The 6,873-nt window shown below is 47.7% G+C and overlaps 1 protein-coding gene across 5 annotated transcripts in view; it reads right to left on the minus strand.

The window, feature by feature from the left end:
- Window positions 1–2,045, minus strand: part of LOC125945616 (uncharacterized) — a 52,441-nt gene extending 50,396 nt beyond the window's left edge. For all 5 annotated transcript variants that reach the window (XM_049667774.1, XM_049667775.1, XM_049667773.1 and 2 more), the window contains exon 1: window positions 366–2,045. The gene's annotated coding sequence lies outside the window, so the exon portion shown is untranslated. The remainder of the gene's footprint in view (window positions 1–365) is intronic.
- Window positions 2,046–6,873: the final 4,828 nt, after the last annotated feature.

Below are 6,873 nucleotides of genomic sequence, written 5' to 3' on the forward strand. Positions count from 1 at the left end.
AGGGCTAAACATAACCCTAACCAATCCCCTCCCCTCTTCGTCAACACGCAAACAACTCTGAATTTAAATTCCTTTTGTCTAATTTCCTTTGCTGAAACGGAGGCTCAGGCTTACATAACTATCTCCTTCGGTTGAGTAGCGACGCCGCCCGGCGTCTGGTAGGCTAGTTATAGAAGCAAGCGTTTCCGTCGACGTCGCAAGCACAACTCTTCCCGACCAAGCGGCAGTCGCAGCTGTTCCAAAAAAAAAAAAAGACAAGGAATGCCCTTCCTATTTTAAAATAATGCCCCAGCTACTTTCTCAAGGAATAAGAACGGCAGCCTTAACGATCCGCAGGAAAAGGACGTGCAAGGAGGGATTCTCACCGCGTCGGCGATGACCCGCCCAGCACCAAACGCTCGTGCGCTCCCTGTCACGAAGACCATGACTGGGTGAGCTGCGTCTCTACCGGTCCTCGTTCCCAGAAGCGGTGTCCCAACTGGTCAGTCCGTGGACCTCCGCTGATTTCGCTTGCAGTCTGAGACGGCGGCCGCCGCCAGCGGTGCTGGACCGAGCTGCGGACACGTCCTGCTCGTTCGATGGCCACGTCAGAAGAACGCGATGGCTCAGCTCGGGTGGTCGAGCCGAGCATGCGCGCGAGCCACGAGCCCCGCAAATCACGTGATTTGTTTGGTTTTTTCTTTTTCTTTAGCTTCATTTCAAGTAGAAGAGGCAGCGTGGCGTTCCGGCCGCTCCTGCCGTTCCTGCAGTTAAAACTACTTTATTTTAAGTTTCGATCCTAATAACACCCATTTCGTGGCCAATGCCCCACACTGGGTTTGTGCCATTGATTTAGGCAGCATCATCATCATCTGCCGTTCCAGAGAGAGTGCTTGCCGGAGATCGCCTAGCCCTGACCCAGTCTACTTCTGGGTTTGCTGTCAAGTAGCCAGGTGGTTATTCTCTTACATCTAATGTTTTATTTCACACCTTCTCCTTCTTTTGATTGAAAGTCGTGGTTAATTTTTAACTGATGTCTGTCTCATCTCCAGGCCAGAGGGCCTCCCTCTGGTCTGCTTCCATCCCTCCTCAGGATATACCGGTGGAGCTGTTTCTTCGAAGCGCAACCAGCAAAGTTCATGTGGCTTTGGTACCTACAAACGGGGGGATTATCCGTATGAGGAATCCTAAAGCCATTCAAACTGAACTTCGGGCAGTCTCCACTCACTTCCAGCAAATCACCGAGGTTCGGCAGTTTGGACGAGGGGGGGGGGGGGGGGCACCTCTGCTCGTCGCCGGACCAGGCTTGTGTGCACGATCTGCTAATATGCACTAATTTCGCTACGCACCCGGTGAGCTGTTTCATCCCACCTCACTTAGATTCCTGCAAAGTCCTAGTCCGCGGTGTAGATTAAGTCGAATAGAAATCTTAGGCATTTTTTTCTCTGGCAGGTGTAGTAACTGCGTACCGCTGTACTATGGTAGTCGATAACAAGAAGGTCGCTACTGAAACAGTTATCGCAACGTTTGCATAGACGGCTCGCCCATTAGAGATTAAGGCCTGGCCATTGATTTACAGGGTTCAACCGCTAGCCCCACGAGCACTACAGTCCCTCAAGTGTTAGCGTTTCGGACATAGCACTAACGGTTGCCGATCAACCACTCGATGCCGTAAATACGGGGATGACCATTTTGATAACAGTTGCACATCTCAATATGAATCATGCTGTTTGTGTAATGGAAATCATCCCACCTATGATTCTAACTATCCTGCAAGATCAAAGGAGCTTCAAGTGGTCGAAATAATTGAAAGGAGACGTTGCTCTCGTCGTGAAGCTCTTGCAGAAATCCAGAGCAGAACAAAGGGATATGCTGGAGTCACAGCCCGCCACTCACTCAGCATGGACTCAGCTTTTTCCCAGACGATGACAAATTTAATAGAAAAAGCTGTTGAAAAAGCAATAGAAAAGCTTCTAGCAAATCTGACAGACTCATTGGCGCAAGTGCTGTCTACGCAATTCTCTGAGATTTCTCAGGTTATAACAAAATGTAGCATACAAAATCAGACCCCCTTTCTTTCTCAATCTCTTAAATCACTATTTCCGAAATAACTCCCCTCCGCGAGCACAGATCAATGAATCAATCAATCATTTTATTTCAGCATCAATGAAAATCAATGACACTTGGTGGGTACAGACAAAATGCCATTTATCAGTTTTGACAGGGTCTGTACCCCCGGGCTTGGCAAACAAGGCATTGAAGGCACATGATTATACAATACAGAAGTACAAAGGAAACAATCTGGATATTATGCAAAAGATAGGTGTTATCACTGAACGGTCATAAATGCGCTATTAAGCTATAGTGGCTATTTAGCGCTATTCGGCTATTTAGCGCGAGCTTCAAGTTCACAGCAATTTCGTCAAGAAGTTCACTCGGAATCAAAGTCGCCATGCAATCGGGATGTAGACACGGACTCTCGGACTCATAAGCGCACCAGATCTCCTAATAACAAATTGCCTAGTTCTCCTACTAACTCCAAAACAAAAGTGTGCGAGAGATTCCCGTAATATGACAGACTATTTGAAAGAAAGTAATTTGGGGCAAGCAGTTGCTACTGCCCAGCTTTCATCAACATAGTTTGTCTTAGGGTACTCCGAAGAAATTGCCGGTCAATGCTTTCTGCTACTACAGATTTATTATATCTCATTTCCCAACATACTCTCGGTATTATACTGTTGCAAGAGACTTGGTTGACAGCTGGTCAAGATTATCATTTAAAAAACTATCGTTGGTTTCGATTGGATAGGCCTTCCCGACATTCATGATTGGCTTCATACATTTCATCTAAAGTTTGTCATAGAGTAAAAATTTAAGACTATATCTCCTGAATGTGAACTTTTAGTATTAAAAATAACACTTCCTGGCTTCGCACCACTATCTATAGTTAATACCTACTTCCCTGCTGGGATACAAGATGTCCGTACACTTGAGGTCACCTTGGACTACTGCAAAAAGAACACGTTGTGCACGGGTGATTTCAATTCACATCATGTGGCGTGGGGCTTCCGCACTGATGCATCCGGGAAACGTTTATGGGTTTAGCCTATTTAACTAGACACCTGCTTCCTTGTGAATGTTACAGGTCCAACTGAGGAGAGCCACGACTGGACACTGCCGCCTGACAGCAGCGTGTACGTCCGCAATTACGGACCGGGGGAGAAGTAAATCCCTGGTCGTGTCAAATCGGCGACAGCAGCACGGATGGTAACCGCTAGAGACTTTCACTGCCATCGTCAAGCGGCACGTCGCTCAAGTGCGCCGTCGCTCGGATTCATCACCGAGGTTTCCGGTCACTGATACAGCTGCTCGTGGTCCAGGGTCGAACGAGACGCCGGGTACAAGCTCGGCCGCCAATGGAACCACTCCCTTCGAAGCGGCCGCCCTAGATAATTCTCCAGCTACTGCCCAAACGGGAAGTAACATACCGCTCATTCGCTGTATATATTTTTTGGATATATAAAGGAACATCTCACCACTGGGTATGGGCTAGCTACTGTCTTGCCAAATATAAAACTTGGGTCACTGAGTATAAACCAATGGGTACGCGCCCACTCTTAGCCAACCCCTCAAAATGGCTATGTCACTGCGACAGAAAGGGTATGTAGTCTTAAACGCAATTAGATATGCGTCGTATTTCTCTGTGCGCACACAAATTACGAAAATTCCTCCCTCGACAACTGTCATACTAACCAACCATGGCGCGGGTTAAGACACACAGAGTTTCATACAATTACTGGAGGCAACTGCGGTTCTAGTGTCCGCGGGAGCTCCAGGCAGGACAGTTCAGCCCGAATGCGAATGATGGGTAGTGCACATGGATTTGACTAAACTTCGTCCTTCTTACGTTAAATGACTTCGTCACTTCGCAAAGTGATGATTTTCAAGAAAGTATTGCATTATAAATAATTAGATAAACATTATTTAAATACTCCGACGGCAGGATTCCAAATCAGGACCTCTAGCCCAGAAACCCGATAGCGAAACCATTACGCCACGGATGCATGTACAAGCAGAACCACTGCAATTAGCCGCGATTATGCAGGCTTGCAGAATCTTTTTACCTGCTGCATTAAAAAAGTGTAAATTGATTTAATATTTAGGCCAATTTAGGCCCATATAAAGCGTAAGAAACGAAGCCACAAAAACGTCTGAAGCCCCAACCAAGAAGATCAGACAAATCCATCTACTACCCACTATTTCCATGGTGGCTGCATAATCGAAGCGCCCGAGTTTACTCCAGTAATTGTAGGAAACTCTATGCTCTAAGGAATGCAGGATAAAGTCCTGTGAAGGTGGCGCACTTTTGTCTTGGCGACTACCAACTGCATCCTTGCGTGTGTAAGCAATATGAGCTAAGCCCAAAATCAACCGGCAGTTTTCGCGCACTTGCGCCGAAGCTCCTTCCTGTTCGAAGAATGTCGAACTTATTTGTGCGTCAGCGTGTCCATGCGCAGGTGTGCTTCAGCTTGCGCCTGCCGACGTAAGTGGGCCCGTTGTATTGATGGCGCCCGCGGCTGTAAGATTGATCGCCTCCTTCACCGACTGCACTGTGCTTGAAAACAGCCATTCGGAAAGACAAGCGATGAATTTAAACAAAGCAGCTGCGACGCTAGCAATATAACTTTCCTTTCCCGCTTATGAATACTCGAAATGTCACCTTACGTATACGTCTTCAAAGAGCAAGTTTTTTCTCTCATAGCTGCTCTTATAGGGACTATCCATAGATAGATAGATAGATAGATAGATAGATAGATAGATAGATAGATAGATAGATAGATAGATAGATAGATAGATAGATAGATAGGATAGATAGATAGATAGATAGATAGATAGATAGATAGATAGATAGATAGATAGATAGATAGATAGATAGATAGATAGATAGATAGATAGATAGATAGATAGATAGATAGATAGATAGATAGATAGATAGATAGATAGATAGATAGATAGATAGATAGATAGATAGATAGATAGATAGATAGATAGATAGATAGATAGATAGATAGATAGATAGATAGATAGATAGATAGATAGATAGATAGATAGATAGATAGATAGGCTCACGGGCAGATGGATGGACCTCTGCGCAACCCTGGATAGGTGGATGGATGGATGGAATAGAATTAATGGAGTGAATGAATGGATGGTATTCTGGACATCGTCAAACTCTGCCATATTCCATGTTATTTTAAAAAATCACAGTTTCGCCCGAAAGGCGAATCATCATTGCGATAGCAAATTAGTAGAGAGCTATACGGAGTAAGGATAGTGGTTTTATCGGCTGTATAAACTTGGACACATTCGCCTACTAACTGAATTAACAAGCATGATGTCAGCGCGCACAAGCAAACATGAATGGATCCTACTCGATGACCCCAGACAACCGCTGTGAAAACGCTGTCCTGAGCAAGCGCAGCTGCAGCAGCGAGCGAATGTTCATGCGGTCTATCGCTTCAACGGAAACTGAGCGGCGAATTCACAGCGCATACAAAGCTATGAGACGTCTGCAGATCGCTTTCAAGATACGGTGCGGGCGACCGCCACAGCCGGGCAAAGTACAAGCAAGCAGTTGCGGGCCGAGTAGAAGGCCCCCCCCTCCCTCCCGCGCTGCCTTCCCGCTTTCCTCCTTTCGCGTGCGAGACTGAGTCGCCAGTTTCCCTTGCGCCGTTGGTGCCGCAGCACAACGTCGCCCCCCCTCCCTCCCATCCCTCCACGGCCTTCCGCGCGACGGTCGCGTTTGCTCTCCGCCGTGCGTTCACTTTCCGTGAAAGCGCGCGTCCCTCGCGCGCTTTCACTCGCACATACAGCATACGTGTGTGGCGACGATATTATCGCCCTTGGACTTTATATGGAACCTCACGGCGACGACGACGATGACGGCGACGACGACGGCGACGGCGATGCCAACGGCAGAAATCCGCTTGAAGTGTCCATATAATTGCTATCGCAATAAAACAGCGCGACCGACACAGGACACAGAAAAGAGAGTGGGCACACACGGACTGTGTATTCTCTCGGTAGCGCTGTTTTTAAGTAACATCGACAACCACCAACTCGCTGAATCGGCCATGTCTCTTCGGTCATATAGTCGAATTCGCCATACCGCCAACCTTGACTGTCCCCCAGGACTGCTCGGCCTCACTGGTCGGCTCAAAGCGCCTCCATTGCCAAATGCGACAATGTGACGGGAGTCGACACTTGTTAGTGGTATGGTATGGTATGATAAAACTTTATTTCGGTCCCTCGGAACTGGCGTCAGCACGCAGTGGGCCGCTCCCACGTCGGTACAGAAATGCCTAGCCTCTCTGCTGCGTCGCGGGCCCGATAGACAGCCCATAGCTGTGCTTCAAGATCGGGGCTGCTTAGGACAGCCTCCCAATTCGATTAACCTTCTGTGCTACTTCTTTCTACCCTCACCCAGCTGCTCTACGCAGACCTGTTACTCCTATTCTGGATTTATCCCGAGGACACTAGCAGCTCTACGCAGACCTGCTGCTCCTATTCTGGGTTTGTCCCGAGGACACTAACAAGTGTCCTCGAGACAAACCCAGAATAGGAGCAGCAGGTCTGCGTAGAGGACACTAGCTGCTCTCCCGAGGACACTAGCTTTCCCGAGGACACTAGCAGCTCTGCGTAGAGCAGCTGGGTGAGGGTGGAAAGAAGTAGCGCAGAAGGTTAATCGATTGTCCGGTCCCCATAGACAGGTTTCAGCTGATGTCAATGCAGCGCCTGCGTGGTGCCTTCTGGGAAATGGGAAATGGGTTACCACATGGGAAATCTGATACACACAGAGTCTGATTGAACCATATAACCAGAGAGTTCTTCATC

The sequence above is a fragment of the Dermacentor silvarum genome, chromosome 5 (genome assembly GCF_013339745.2).
Source record: "Dermacentor silvarum isolate Dsil-2018 chromosome 5, BIME_Dsil_1.4, whole genome shotgun sequence".
NCBI classification, from domain to species: domain Eukaryota; kingdom Metazoa; phylum Arthropoda; class Arachnida; order Ixodida; family Ixodidae; genus Dermacentor; species Dermacentor silvarum.